This window comes from Drosophila biarmipes, unplaced genomic scaffold (genome assembly GCF_025231255.1).
Source record: "Drosophila biarmipes strain raj3 unplaced genomic scaffold, RU_DBia_V1.1 ptg000017l, whole genome shotgun sequence".
Classification (NCBI taxonomy): domain Eukaryota; kingdom Metazoa; phylum Arthropoda; class Insecta; order Diptera; family Drosophilidae; genus Drosophila; species Drosophila biarmipes.
The window spans coordinates 496500-511617 of NW_026114535.1; the positions used below are offsets into that span (position 1 = coordinate 496500).

The 15118-nt window shown below is 36.7% G+C and overlaps 1 protein-coding gene and 1 long non-coding RNA gene across 16 annotated transcripts in view; one reads left to right on the top strand and one right to left on the bottom strand.

The window, feature by feature from the left end:
- Positions 1-15118, bottom strand: part of LOC122817994 (uncharacterized) — a 271976-nt gene that overhangs the window by 61315 nt on the left and 195543 nt on the right. For 8 of the 10 annotated variants that reach the window (XR_007765481.1, XR_007765475.1, XR_007765473.1 and 5 more), the window contains exon 3: positions 1980-2098. The exons of 1 other annotated variant lie outside the window; for it this stretch is intronic. This is a non-coding gene — a long non-coding RNA (uncharacterized LOC122817994). Of the gene's footprint in view, positions 1-1979; positions 2099-12401; positions 12896-15118 lie in introns of those variants that run through there. One more of the 10 variants, XR_006367529.2, reaches the window with a different exon arrangement.
- Positions 1-15118, top strand: part of LOC127012038 (uncharacterized) — a 100024-nt gene that overhangs the window by 18246 nt on the left and 66660 nt on the right. The window lies entirely within an intron of this gene.

The following is a 15118-nucleotide window of genomic DNA, read 5'->3' on the forward strand; positions in this document are numbered from 1 at the left end:
GTTTCCGACCCCATAAAGTATATTCTTGATCAGGATCACTAGCCGAGTCGACCTATTCTGTCTGTCCGTATGAACGCTGAGATCTCGAAAACTATAAAAGCTAGAACCGTCAAACTTGGCGTGCAGATTCCTGGAGTTCCTGCGCAGCGCAAGTGCGGGGTGCCAGGCTCACTCTAACCCCCACAAAAAAAAAATATTTTAACTGAAATGAATTTGTCTCATCAAAACCTATCAATTGACCCAAAAAAATTTGGCACTGTGGTGGCCATAGTTGTCAGAATTTTTTTTTAAATGTATTGTCTAATTAAAACCTTTCGATTGACCCAACAAAATATTCTCCACTCCCACTCTAACGCCTATAAACGGCTAAAACGCTTAAAACTGTCTTCCGCCCACATAACATATACCAAAATAGCCGGTAGGTGGCGCTTAATATATTTATTTGATGCTTATTTATCTCCATTTTTATTTTTCTCCCTCAAACTGAGTAACGGGTATCTGATGGTCGAGGCGCTCGACTATAGCGTTTTTCCTTGTTTATTATTGGGTACTTTTGTATAAATTATTAAAAGTTTTTTATGTAGTTCGATTTTGAATACAATGATAGCCATTAAGTCCCCGATAATTACAGTCTTTTTTTCGTGCTTTTTTTTTTTAACAATTTCATTGTTAAAAATTGTTAAATTAAAAAAATTATTTTTTGCTAAGGTGATTGCATCAAACACATTTTATAGGTCAAGTTTAAATTATCGTAAGCGATGCTTTCTTGATGGTAAATCTTGATAAAAAAAGAAAAACTTTTCAATATAATCTATATCTATCAATTTCGAATTGACAATATATACCCGTAACTCGCAGAGTAAAGGGATAACTAGATTCGTCGGAAAGTATGTTAAAAGTAGAAGGATGCTTTTTCGGCCCTATAAAGTAAACATTTTCTTGATCATGATCAATAAACGACTCGAGCTACCCATGCCCGTCTGTTCGTCCGTCTATATGAACGCTGACATCTCGGGATCAGTAGTCGGACGTGGCATGTCGATTCCTTGGCTTTCTAAGCAGCGCAATTTTTTTACAGCGGGGTGCCACGCCCACTCTAACGCCCACAATCCGCGAAAATCTGTAGCGCCTATATACTCTTTAACAGGATCACTAGCAGAGTCGATCTGGACATGTCTGTCTGTCCGTCCGTCTGTATGAACGCTGAAATCTATGAACAATAAAAGCAAGAGAATTCGGACGGGTCATGCAGATTGCTGGGCTTCCTACGCAGCGCAAGCGGAAGGACTTGGGCCGAGGAAAAGGCGTGTGATGTTCAGAAACCATTTATGCCGGCGTAAGCTACGTCGTATCAAAAATAATATGGGGTATTGAGAATAAATATTTAAAATGCCTGGTAAAACAAAATAAGTGCGTAGAGTTCGTCAGTCGTCCGTCCATGTGATTCATGTTTTGGGAACTTAACTAGAAAATACAAAAGGTTAATATTTTGAAGTATTTTTACTTTAGATACCGCAAGCACATCAGCCACACTGACATTTGTAAGGTGTTTATTCGTTTTCTTTCTCACATCAATGTAATCTTAAATAACCGGACTCAACAAATTTACTTTTCTAATATTATGGATGTAGCTAAGTTTATCAATTCAGTTATTACTGCCCTATTTTTCGCAAGAACTGTGTCGTATAGGTGGTCGGAGTCCATCTTGTCTGACTTGCTAAAGGAATTTACTTTCTGTGACAGAAGATCAAATTGCTTTTGAATTTTGTTTCTGAGTCTATTTGGTTATTTTCAGCTTGATTCAACTGCAATTGTCTGCATTTTATTTGTTCTGTCTGAAGTCTGAAGTTCATGCTATTACTTATAGTGCGGATCCTAAAATATTAATACTACGACCCTGTCTATGATGTATTTTAATTTTGTCTACCAGTGTACAAATTTTTTCGACGTCGGAAAGTACTTCTGGTATCTATACATACCCCAGTTAGTTACGCCTCCGTCGGTTACCGGTATGTATTCAGCGTGTGAATAATCACTTTGTCGGAAAGTCGCGTTTGTGGTCAGTACTGTCAGGAGGAATATGGCATCGTGGTTTAGCCTGAAAGGAAGAAAGGGAAAATTGTTAATAATAATGTTTCGTAATCTATCTTAGGTTGTCATTATGGACCAATCTCCCCTTTTTTAATACCGTTGTCCCCAGGTCTGCCTCAATGGTTTCCTCGAAACAGTGGTGATAATTTGTTTCCTAGGGTCTAGGGTATAGGGTTTTTTGTTCAGCTTTTTGTATTTTTTCCCTAATTTTTATTTCATGTTCACTGGGGGTTGAATAAATAATTTCGACAGGGTTTTTTGTTGTATTCTATGGTGCTAATAGCACAAAGTCAATGGTGTCATTGACTTTTCTTTCTATTTTTAGGCAATGAGCTATCTCGTTTATAGCACCTTGAAAACGTTCTACCGTTCCATCTGACTTGCTTGCAGAGGTGAATAATTTGCAATGCTTATTCCAAAGCAAAAACAAATATTTTCCGTCTGTAGAAAAACATCGACGTGTAAAGAAGTAGGCTAAAAGAATTTGTTTAACGTTTTCTTGAACGGCACGATGTGCTCTATTGTGCTCAGTCACAGCTATTTTGCTCTGATTTGTCGGTTACGTCAAATACAAGAGACTTTGAATATCTAAACAGAAAATTCTTTAATCAAAGGGTGTTGAATAATATTTGATTTGCAAAGCAATTTACCCGCATGTCTTTTCTTTCAATGGTGTATGTCAGTGACTCTTCACTGTGTATAATGACGGCGTCAGATTAACCACTATCTTCTAGTGCGTTTAAAATTTTGCGGAAAGGAGCATCCACCACTTTTTTCTGTTTGCCTTGGGTATAAACGACCGCGGCACTATGATCGTCGACAAACGCTTTCCAGCGTACTATTTTGTCGTTTATGTTATTTGGTTATACAGCTGATGTCAGGGACTTGTGATCTGTGTAGACCGTCAAATATTTTACCCCGTATAGATAGTTTCTTAAACTCTTTAGCGCCCAAGAGCTCCTTTATATTTGGAGCCAGGTTTTTCTCGTCCCTACGAATTGCGAAATCATGGTAGCAGGTCGTTTGCCTTGAGATAAAGGGGCACCTATGCCGTGTTGTGAGGCCTCTGCAGTTGGGTCAAAGGGTTTATTAAAATCGGAAAAGATGAGGGTTACCTTCTATGCTGCTTAAATGTTTTTTAGTCGTTCGAATGCTTCTTTCTGGACTTCATTTAGGTTTATCTCAATTTTCCAATGTTTTTGGGTGCAGAAAGTTTTTAAAGGCCTTGTACCTTTTTGGAGGTGTTTTGATCCCTCCTCTCTATATCACAAATCCAAGGAATTCGACGCTTTCCTTAAAAAATTTATTTTTTCTGGGACAAGCGCATTGACCTCCTTTAGGAAATCCAGACCCACAATACCATAAAATTAGTTTAGATGAACAAGAAGGGAAGTTAGCTTAGGCAAGTTTGTATACACTTGCAGTTAAAAGAAACACCATGTCAAATTTTACAAAAAATCGTTGCTGACTTCAGTGATATTAAAAAAAAATTATTTCATCTTTTTTTACCGTTTTTTTAAATCTGTATGTAGCCCGATTTTTATTAAATTGAATTCAAAATTGCGAAAAAAAACACGAAATAAATATTTTTTTTCATATTTTCCGATTGTTTCTATGCCAGTTGTATAATATACACGATATTGATAAAATTTAATTCAAAATTCAGAACTATTTAAAAATGTTATTTCCAAGCTTGGAAGGTTATATGTTAAAAAACACAAAAGATATAATTTTTTCATATTTTCCGACTAATTTTCCGGTATATGGTATAGTCGTCCGCTTTTAATAAAATTTAGTTCGGAATTCAATACCAATTAAAAAATGTTATTTCTAAGCGTAGGAGGTTAAAAAACACCGAAGATATAATTTTTTTATATTATTTATCACTAATTTTCCAATAGTTTCTATGGCAACTATATGATATAGTTGTCCGATTTTGATAAAATTTAACTCGTAATTCAGAACTACTTAAGAAATGTTATTGCCAAGCTTTGAAGGTTATATGTAAAAAACATCGAAGATACCATTTTTTTTTTAATTTTTCCTGGATTGTTCTTATGGATATAGATAGATATAGTTTTCCAATCTCGCTGGTTTCGACTTATATACTTCCTGCAAAAGAAAGAAGACCCTCTGCAAGGGTATAAAAAGGTGTTTTTTTATTAAAAAGGTAATACGACATTTTTGTTCTACGAATGTTGATAGGGGTTGAATACAGTTTATTGAGCGGCACCGTTAGAAGCCTTATAGAACGCCCTGCTATCTTACGATTTATGCACGGAAGCAGGTTCTTTACCCTAAAAAATTGCAATATTCCAGGTCTAAAGTCTCGTCCTCTCAGGTGAGGCTACGGCCTTCGCATAATTTTCATATTCTTCATTATGTTCGGTAAAGTTCGGTAAAGTTTAGTTTCTGAGTTTTATCAAAACAGCTTCATAAATATTTTTGTTCTTTGCGTGTAGCTTTGATCGGGAAGCAGAAACTTCTTCCATGGTCTCGAGCACCTAATATTGGTTCCTTTGACCTAACGGTCGTTGCTTAGAACTACTGGGCTCCCTGTACGTGTAAAAATGGTCTTGCCCAGACTTAACGTAGCGCGGATTTTTTGGACGTTGCCCGGTTTTTTTTTCATTCGCAAGCTTAGCCAGGCTTGCGGCGTAGGCGCAACTGTCATGTGTATAGTGTATAGATTAAACGGCTTAAAGACAGTATATTTAGCGTTAGCCGCTTAGCTCCAAGAGACAAAACTATCCTGCTTCCCGTCGAATTCCGGAAAGGACTAGACAATGTCTAAAGACTATTCCACCTTCTAAGTCTCGAAACTTCTGTTTAAGGGCCTGGGCCTGCGTGTTCAACGCTGCCTGAGCTGCGGCGCGTACAATTTTTAGAAATATCAATATTCAACATACTGATACTGTTTCCAATATACCCTGCGGGTTTCTTAGTTTTTGATTTCTTTATTTTAAGGTTCCTAAAACTTCCTACAAATTCCTCGTCACCACGGCCCGTGTCTTTTTCTTCTCTATAGTTCATTTAATTTAATAAGATAAATCTGAATTTGATAGACCAAAAATTTTTTTTGTTTTTCCTTTTTTTTCGATTATACTAAATAGATAATAAACAATCGCCTTACACTTACACACGAATACATTATTTTTTAAATCTTGTATTGCTTTCCTGCGGGGGATCGAATTGTAGTGATGAATGCTGTTGCAGGTTATTTGCCGTTTATTTGCTTTCAGTTACAGGGCACCACGCACCTTATAATTTGTTGAATTAACAAAATTTTAATTGTTTTCACTTTTAAGTGAACGTTTCTAATTGTTGCTTGCACACAGCTTTTTATATTCCTTTTGTATTAATAATTTGTTGCAATTCGAACTAAGTTATATTTTGCACTTACGAAAATAATTGCATTTATTAGTGCTTAGTAAATGCAGATTCTGGCACAATTAGCATATTAATAATCTCACAAGTTAATGATTCTCAGATCTGGAAAATATTTTGAAATCCATATTTTCGTTTCCGCCCCAGCACGTTTTCTTGGCAAATTATCAAAGATTCTTTCCTTTCTACAAAAGGGTCATAAAGATTTGCATAAAAGATGCATGCGCACGTTTTCGATCTTAAATGAGTTTATAGTTTTCAGATCATGTCCATCTTGATCATAAACACAGTTTTTTTTTTGAAGGTATTGAAAGTGCTTACCGATTATCTGTCCTTTAAATTGTTCGATGAATTGGTCAATTTCCTCATGCAATTTCATTAATTAATCTTGTAGCTTTTTACACATCTAACCTCAACATTAAAATTATGAATATAAACTATTTTCTTGTTTTGGTGCTACATTAAAAAATGTCAAAATATTGTATGCATTGTTAAGAGCATGAATACCGCCCTTAAGATGTGTTTGACAATATGGAAACCAGTTTCTTTTAAACTTAAAATGACGCACAACCCATTTCCTCGATATTGATAAGCTGACGATTCCCAAAAAAAATTCTCTAGAAATCTTTTCCCTTGAACACCCTTACAAATAATCAGTTTTCCGTTTGTAATTGTCTTCAAAAACATCCGAGTTTGTGGAAATTTTATTAATAATAATATTTTCTCCATCGTTCCAAAAAAATGTTTTATTGTTTATTGATTGACCAAATTGCATTCTTTCTAGATTTTGTATTGAGCAAAGTAAAATCATATGGTGGTTCTATCAAAAAACTATTATTTAAGCCAAGACCTTTTTATGAATACAATTCCAAGTTCCTTTATAATTAATTTATTATTATTATAAAAGAAGCCTGAAAATCAATTGAAACAGTTTCTTTCTTCATTTCTTTTAATTTTAATTTCTTCTTAACTTTAAACAACTCGTTGTGGTAGTCCGTTTAATGGATTAAATTCAACTAAACGATAATGTATAAGTAGATAATACGCTTGGGTATTTTCATGACTTGGTGTCATGAGTTCTATTGAAATTCCCACATCAATAGGACCAGTTTTCAATGATTCGTTCAATTTAAATTCATTTGGTGTCAAAAATGTTTGTGATTCTCGATCATAGTAACTAGATTGAAATCTTGTATACATTTCATAAAAGTGGGCATACTGATTCTTACTAAAATTGTCATTCAGATTATTGTATGGATATGACTCAGAATTCAAGTGAACTTTCCAGTTTGATACATTTTTTGTGATAAGTTCTCCATTTAGCGTAAATCCAAATATAGCAAATCGTGGTTTTTCGTCGGTTGGTCGGTTAGCCGACAATTTCGCATTCTAGATTTGTTGGCTGCCATGCCCCAATTTTGAGTTAACATATGAATCCCAAGTCCAGAATGCGATTGGTAGCTTTCCACCACCATAATATCGTTCATCAAAATTTTTGCAAATCATTTGGAGTTACATGGTGGATTTTACAGGTTAAATTCGTCATTTCCAGCTTAAAAGTTTGTTCATTTCTGGTTCGTTGAAACACATCTCCAAGATTCTTAGTTAGATTAACCCTAGTTCGTGTTTATAATTTAACAAAACTTTTTTATAATCCTCAGCAGTCCCGTAGAAATTTCGTCTCCACTGCTCCATCCAGAATTTAATAGGTTTTGACTTTGAAGATTATCCAGAGATATACAATTTTTTTTGGGTGGTAGTCTTTTATCAATTATCAAAAATAAGCCATACAATTATTTTTTAAAAAAATGGTAACATTATCAGTTATAGGTCCATTCGGTGAATCTTTTCGAATAATTCTTTAAAAATTAAGGTAACTTTCGTGAGGAAGCACGTATGTACAAGTCTTGATTTTGAATAGTAATTCGAATTTCATCGTTAGGTTTAAATGTTTGATTATACGATGAACAAGAATGAAACTCTTTCTTCGAAATACTCTCATCTGAGTAAATCTTTTCTCGAACATTCAAATTTTCATTTATTGTTTTTCCTTCCACTTTTTATATTAATCCTTAACGCTTTATTAATCCTTAAGGCTTTAAAAATAATGTATTTTTTTAAGTTTTCGTTTTACTAGTGGGCCTCTTCTTTAAGATATAATTTTTGTGAACTAGGTACAAAGTTACAGAAACATTTGGAACGCGGTGATAAAGGAATAAACCCAATGGATAAAGCCTGCAAAGAGCACGATATTGCATATTCTAAAAACAAGGCATTGAGTGAACGAAATAGAGCCGACTTCCTTTTAATTGACAAAGCCTTGTCGCGTGTCAAGGCATCAGATAGCACTCTTGGTAAAAAAGCAGCTTTGTGACAAATATAATGAAAGCCAAGAAAAAATTTTGGGATGGGATTAAATAAGACGAAAAAGAAGTGGAGGAAAACGATAAAGAAGAATATTATGAAGAAGAAAACAAACCTTTTGACTGTTATTAATGCTGCTACTAAGAGATTAAAAAAACAAAAACCATTAGATATTATGAGTGCTATAAAGTTGCGCGTAAATCAATTCATCAATCAATGGGTTCGAAGAAAAATTTTAATATAGCTCGTGTAATTAATGTAGCCAAAATTTGAGGTTTTCTACCAATCGTGCCGATCTTAACGGCACTCAGTGCTGTTTGTAGCTAAGCAAGTGGTAGAGCAGGAATTGCAAAGACAATTAATAATGCAAAAATGGCTAAAGAAGATATGGAGGAGAAGAAACGTCACAATAGGGAAATTTAAGGTGTTGCTATAGGAGAAGGATTATATCTCAAGCCCTATAGTAAGGGGAAAGCAATAAAGAAGCGAAAAAACGAATTTTTCTGCTACCCAATAGAACTTTAAAAAATATCGACAATATACGTGTTGCTAAGAAATATGTTCCTTATTTTAGATGTGTATTTATAAGAGATCTACTCCCAGAAAAGCCAATAAGTCGGGAGAGTGCTACAGTAAACCTAGATAAATCACAATCAAGTGGTACACATTGGGTTGCATACAATAAAAATAAAAATAACAAACATGTCGGATCGCCGGTGAAAAGTCCAGTTACAACACGAAATAAAGTTTGATGACTTTTATTCGATCGGAAAAACAATTGATTTTGGGGGTTTTACATCTACTCTTCTCCAAGCACAGAACGCAAAAGCGAGTACTTAATGCGACGATTCTTTTCGAGCAGCACCGATACTAATATTTTTGCAGAGTTGCAAGCAATATGTTAATGTTAATAGATAGTGAGGTAATGTTAACGAATAATACTGAAGTAAATGTCTAATAATGTTTAAGCAGAACTATTGTAGACCTGACCACTCCTTGTTTTCCTTTCTTTTCACACAATCAGCCATCCTGAATTATCATTTCCATACCCGTCAATATATTGAAAGGTGACAATATCGTGATTCTTGGGGGTGTGCTGTTCATCACTTGCTTTATGACCTCTAGATGTTTATACTAGCTACACGGGTTTTTTTGAGAAAGTTTTGCTAGCATTGGGATCACGATCTTATGGATGCGCTCCACGTGACCATTTCCTCAGGGAACTCCGGTTGCTATCATCAGATGCTATATTCCGTTCTCGTCGCAATATTGTTTAAAGGCATTTGCAATAAACGCTGCTCCTCTGTCCGATATTATACGCCTAGGGTTGCCAAACACTGCCGCTTGACGAGTAAGTCGATCAATTACTCCTTCAGCCGTTGTATTTTTTGTCGGGTGGAGGCAGACAAACATAGAAAACGCATGTAATTGTAATTGTAATTGTAATGTAATTGTTTCTGCTGGTCTGCTCTATTTGTACCACATGGTCAACATGATAGGTCTCCAAAGGCCTTTCGTCTTTGTTGATGGGTGTCAAGTAACCTTCCTTTTTACCTGCCTTGACCTCGGAAATAATACATTCAACGCAACTCTTGACCACTTTTATTACTTCCTTCGATAAATCCGTTAAGAAAAATGTCTTCTCAACTGCCTCTTTAGTTCTTTTTACAGAGAAATGCTCCTTCCTTATGGCCCATACGAATGATTTCTTCCTCCATCAGAGACGGCACCACGATCAACTCTTTGATGGTGATGCCTCATTTTACTGCCACTTCGATGTTCGATGACATAGTCGTAATCCTGGAGAAACAATGCCCAACGTGAAACTCTTAAAGGGATTTCACCGCGCTTATAGACACGTCATTTTTTTAAAGCTTCGACTATAGCCAACACTTCGAGTTCGCAAGAGCGGTATTTCTGTACAACTGGCTTCGTCTTTCGGCTTAAGTATTGTATAGGATGCAACTGTTGATCGTCCGGATATTTTTGCAGGAGAACTCCATAGCCGTGCATAGAAGCGTCTGTGTGTATCTCCGTTTGAGCCTTTGGATTATATAAACGTAACACCGGTGCAGATATCAGAGCTATTTTTAGTTGCTCGAATGTTGCGAGTTGTTCCTCGGCGAATCGGAATGGGATGTCCTTACGAAGCATATCAGAAAGTGGTTTGGCCTTCACCGCGTAGTCTGCAATGAATCGCCTAAAGTAGGATGTTAATCCGAAGAAACGCTGAAGACTCTTTCGATCATGTGGAAGCGAAATGTTCTTGACTGCTTGCGTTTTGGTCTTGCGACGGTCTTATAGTTTCTCCTTCGAATATAACCTTAAAAGTCAATCTTTTCCTTGAGAAACTGACAATTGCTCCACATAATTTTCAAATTAAACTCCGAAGCTCGGTTAAGGACTCGCTCTAGCTCTTAAACCATATCCAGTAGAAGGACACGCTCTAGCTCTTAAACCATATCCAGTAGAAGGACACGCTTTAGCTCTTAAACCATATCCAGTAGAATCGCATAGATGAATCTTGATATCTTGATATTCCAAACGGGACATATAAGAACTCAAATTGTCCTGCATGTGTCACGAAAGATGTATATTTTCTCGAATTCTGCTCAACCGGTACATGGAAAAATCCATTCGCTAAGTCAAGTGTTGTGAAAAGGCTGTTTCCTTGCAGTCTTTCAATGGCATCATCTATAGGTGGCATCTGTAAATGATCCCTGGCAACCTTCACGTTTAGCCTTCTATAGTCGCAACAAAGCCGCTTGCTGCCATCCTTTTTCGGTACCAAGACAACAGGTGAGGCATACTCAGATGAACTTGGCTGGATGATCTTCTCTGATAGCCATTTCCCAACCTGATTGTCTACGTGAAATGCTTGTCTGTAGACTTGTCTGTATGTGAAATGCGTCGAGGGCATTCATAGACTGGGTATTCGTCATTTAGCCATATTTTCATTTGTATGGGACTGTCCTTTTTCTTCTCTGGCTTGTAGCTGTTGATCAAATCTTTCACAGTTTTTGTAATTTGTCTCATCGGATGAGCGATGTCGAACTCGGGCTCCTCCCTTTCAGCAAAAAGACACACTTAAGGGTATTCCTGGAATATCTGTAGCTCTTGGTCTCTTGCACTGCTCTATCTGTAGTAAAGAACTCTAGGCTGATCTGGTTCTCTTTTGCTTAAAACTTTACCGACTTCTCTGAGAATGTCAAGTCCACTTGCTTTAAAATGCTATTCCCGATGACTGGTGAATACTTGATATCATTTCTGCTGGCAACATGAAAGTTTACGTCCAAACAAGTGTAACGCAACTTGGGTTAGAAAACTGCCAAGCGTATTTAACTCGCTGTTACAAATGCCGACCAGACAGTGCTTTTCGTTAACAAGCTCGATGTTTCCTAGCATCTTAACTACGTCATCACGGATAAGGCAGAGATCACAGCCTGTATCGATCAAAGCGGAAAATCGAACGCCATTACAGCAAATGTCCTTAAAAATGCATTTGGCACTGCTGCTAATATGGTTCGTCATTGTGTTGGCATTTTTTCCCTCCTTCGTTTCAGCTACCCTAGTACCTGGGCAAGTCCATGCCTTGGCCCTGGCTGTTCGCACCTGTAGCATTTGATGGGCTTGTTACACTCTTTTTGCGAAATGTGAAGAATCTCCACACATGAAACATTTTTTGAAATGCTGTTTGGTCACATCTGGTTTTTTGTCTTCGTTGGTAATATGAGATTTAGCCGTATAAGGCACTTGGGGGCGACTGCTTCGAATTTTCTCATTCACCTTTATTTGCTCATTAGATTCCCGCAGAGTCCTGGCCTGATAAAAGTTGCTTTTGTTGCCCCTCGAGTCGGGTATACCGTCGATGAAGTACTCTATAAGACTAGCATCATCCAAATTTACAGGCATTCCTATTTCCATGAGCGAATATAGGTACTCCATGTAATCCTCATTTGGGCTTTTTCGCCGAATTTTTAAGCATGCGGTGAACTCCAATTGCCGATACATCTGATCCGAACTCAGCTTCTAGTGCTCGCTTAAGTGATGACCAGTTGGAAATGCCTGGCTGACTTTGAAGGAATATTTTAGCTGCGCCTTTTAACAATTGCTTCGAAAAAATAAATATTTGAAGATTATTCCATTGCTGCCGCATTATCTTCAAACTCCTGGATCCAGCTGTGTACAGACGGCTGGCTCGAACCATTGAACTGAGAAAGGGAGTCTTCTTCATCGCGCAATATAAATGAACTGCGACCTCCGACTGGTGTCTTGAGTCACGCATTGAAAATGCATCTCCGTAATCGGATTCCCCATCCTCAATTACCTCAGCTGACAAGTTATAGTAGTCGAGAAGTCTGTCCTGTAGTGTCTGCTTCCTACCGCTCGAGCTAAATAAAGCAGTGATAATTTCTCCTACGCGTACACGTTTAACGCAAAAATTTCTTCCCTCTGGTTATATTGAATTCTTAAACTTAACTTAGTGATTAGTAATACAAAGAACTTTTGGGTAATATTAATGGTTTGAAAATACAAAATAAGTGATTCAGTTCGCTCACTCTCCGATCTGCAAGCAATGCACACCCTGTGCCGACGATGACGTTGACGTTGACTCTCAGACTATTTCACCAGATTGCGCTAGTTTTTCAGGCTATTTCACCAGACTTGCGCTTTCCCAAAGCCAAGTTTTCGATGTCTCCTTCCTTCTTGCAGGACCTTTGCGCAGGATGCGCACCTTGCTACACCTCCCCCGTGTACACGATCTGCCAGGTAGCTGCTTTTCCTCCTCGCCTCCTCGATGCTTGAAACGCTTTCTTATTGCTTATGCGCAATTGATGCCACACTCTGATTTTAACGAATCTTTGTGCCACGATGGCTTCTCTGCTGTTTCTCCAAGTAATTCCCAGTTCTGACACTAAATTTGTGGGATCGCCGGTGAATAGTCCAATTACAACAAGAAATAAAGTTTAATGACTTGTATTCGATCGGAAAAACAATTGATTTTGGGGGTTTTACATCTACTCTTCTCCAAGCACTGACAGCAAAAGCGAGTACTTTATGCGACTATTCTTTTCCTACAGTAATGATATTAATATTTTTGCAGAGTTGCAAGCAATATGTTAATGTTAATGAATAGTGAAGGTAATGTAAGCAGAACTATTGTAGACCTGAACACTTCTTGTTTTCCTTTCTTTTCCCTTATACATTACTTCGACAGCTTTGAAAATCTAACAGCCACCTAAAGAAGTTGTGAAATACTAATTACGAAAGAGTTCAAGACTTTGAAACGTACAACTGTGGACACCTGTGCCTCGCTTTTCTGCTTTTTTTCGTAGAAGATGTGAAGTCATAACCGGTATATTTCATTTAAAATTACGGGTACGTGTACGTGTGTGCTCTGTATGGTATAAAAATGGACCCGCACCCGTTGAAATGCACAGTCTAAGTCTTTACTTCACATCGATCGTCATCTACTGAACAAGAACATGGATTATTCTTAACGATAGACTAAAACAGCTCGTAAAAGTTACCAACTAAACGGTACAGAAACAGCACAGCAACAGTATAGCGATGTACTTGGTCCAAAACCAAGTCTAAGCCATCAAGGTAACAACGGTACCGTACCACTTCCAAAAAGCTCAATCACTATCATAAAAACGAGACCTATATTGTACTCAAAAAGTTCAATAAATTTAATAAAAATACGCTGATATGGAGATATATAGCCAGCAAAGCGATATTTTAGGGTGCCACCTAGCGGCTATTTCAGTAGATGCTATGGTAGACAGATTTTTGGCGTTTAAACCGTTTGTGATCGTTAGAGTGGGCGTGGCAATTTTGGGGTTAATCGATAGGTATTGATGAGACAAACACAATTCAGTTAAAATGTTGATCCTATCATAATAACTGTAGGCGCTACAGATTTTCGCAGATTGTGGGCGTTAGAGTGGGCGTGGCACCCCGGTGAAACAAGCTTGCGCTGCGCAGGAAGCCCAGGAATCTGCATACCTGTCTTTCTGTCCTAGCTCTTATAGTTTCAGGCAGACAGACAGATCTCTAGATCGACTCCGCTAGTGATCCTGATCAAGAATATATGTACTTTATGGGGTCGGAAACGTTTCCTTCAACTTGTTACATACTTTCCAAAAAGTATACCCCTTTACTCTACGAGTAACAGATATAAATATATCGATTCTTTTTTATTGGGATATGATTTATAAATATTACAAATAACGGCGTTTCCTAAACAGTATTTGCTTAGTTGCTGAGGAGTGACTACATGAATTTCGAAAAATTTTAGCTATTTCCCTATAAAAGTTGTAAAATATAGTAGAATAAATATTTTGTTACAGTTAACCAAAGCTAGGTTGGCATTGAAGCGAAAATTCGATAAAAACAAGTCATAAATCAGACAAATTTACAATTGGAGAAAACTTTTAAACCCATTACCGAACCCTTACATGAACTTGTTAAGGAAAATAAAAAACAAAAGACGTCTAATGTAAAAGACAGTATATAAGAAAAGCGTGAATTGAATAAATATACAAAATATGACGATGATAACAAAGAGTTGGACGATTTATACGAACAACAAATCAGAAAGACCTCCAAGCTAATCGAAATTTAATTTCACGAATATTGACAAAGATGTAGAAAATGCGAAAAAGGAGATGGAAAAGAGTGAAGAAGCAGGGACGACACCTTCACCAGTGTATACAGAAGATATTGGTCTGGACGAAGAGCTAGAAGATAAAAACTTAAGTTATAATTATGAATTTAATATCTGTAATTTGACCATAGGAAAAGTGTTGCATAAAGGTTATGGACCTAAAAAAACTGCAAACAATTCATTGGAAAATAAAGAACTAAAAATAAAGATAATAAAAAAACTTTTTATAATAACAAAAAAATTATAATAACAATAACATAACATAACACATACATAACAATTTCAATCCTACAACGTCTAAAACAGGTTTTGGTTACATGGCCCCTTAGGAGTCAAATCCAAACTATGTATACTGGAATGATGTTAATGAGTTAGTCGAACGATGGAAATTTTATTGCCATCAAAAGCAATAACAATAATAAATAATTGTTGTTGTTTATTAGAGGAGTTGCGTGAGGAAAGGTTTATTTTTAAATGGGTTATACCCATGCAAATGCAAATATGTTTTACATTAATAAACATCATGACTGCCAACCAGTTTGGAAATTTTTCTTTTGGTATGGAAAAATTAGAACATTTGAAAAGGGCCCTCCATTGTTAAGTCTA